Source organism: Condylura cristata, unplaced genomic scaffold, assembly GCF_000260355.1.
Source record: "Condylura cristata isolate star-nosed mole 26May11 unplaced genomic scaffold, ConCri1.0 scaffold00028, whole genome shotgun sequence".
NCBI lineage: Eukaryota > Metazoa > Chordata > Mammalia > Eulipotyphla > Talpidae > Condylura > Condylura cristata.
The window spans coordinates 220307-221365 of NW_004567129.1; positions in this window are offsets into that span (position 1 = coordinate 220307).

Here is a 1059-nt window from a genome sequence, read left to right on the forward strand (position 1 = left end):
TAACAGTGTTTTATAGGTTTCTTTATATAGGTCTTTTACCTCTTTTGATAGTATTGTGTATTCCCAATATTTGATTCTTTTGGTTTTAATTGAAGAGGGGATTTTTTTTTTCTTCTTCTGATTGCTTTGTGTATAGGAAGGCCTCTGACTTTTGTGTGTTGATTTTATATCCTGCTACCTTACTAAACTGTTTGATGCTTTTGATTCGTTTCTCTGTGGCATGTTTAGGGTTTTCCATGTAATTAACATATTGTCTGCATATAAGGACAGTTTTACTTCTTCTTTCCCTATTTGGATTCCTTATATATCCTTTTCCTATGTTATTGGTCTGGTTAGAACTCCCAATGTTATTTTGAAGAGCAGTGGCAATAGTGGACACCCTTGTCTTGTTCTGATTTTAAAGGAAAATTTTTCAATTTTTCTCCATTGAGGATAATGTTGGTCGTGGGTTTGTCATATATGCTTTTGTCATGTTGAGGTATGTTCCTTCTATTCCAAGGATTTTGAGGGCCTTAAACATAAATGGATGTTGAACTTTGTCCAGTGCCTTCTCCACATCTATTGATATGATTATATGGTTTTTATTGTTTTTGTCAGTTGATGGGATGGATTACATTAATTGATATTCTGATGTTGAACCATCCTTGTGCTCCTGGGATAAAGCCCACTTGGTATATTATCCTCTTAAAGCATTGTTGATTCTGTTAGCTAAGATTTTGTTGAGGATTTTTGCATTTGTGTTCATTAGGGAGATTGGTCTGACTTTTTTTTTTATGTTTTCTTTGTTAGGTTTTGATATTAGTGTTGTGTTGGCTTCTTAGAAATTATTTGGTAATTTTCCTTGTTTTTTGATTTTTGGATGAGTTTGTGTAGAATAGTTTGTTTATAAACATTTGGCAAAATTCATTTCTAAATCCATCCGATTCTGGGCTTTTATTTTGGGGGAGGGTTTTGATTACTTCTTCATTTCCTTGCTTGTAAGTGGCCTGTTTCTGTTTCTTCTTTATCTAGCTTTGGGTGGTTGTAGAGTTGTAAGAATTTGTCCATTTCTGCTAAATT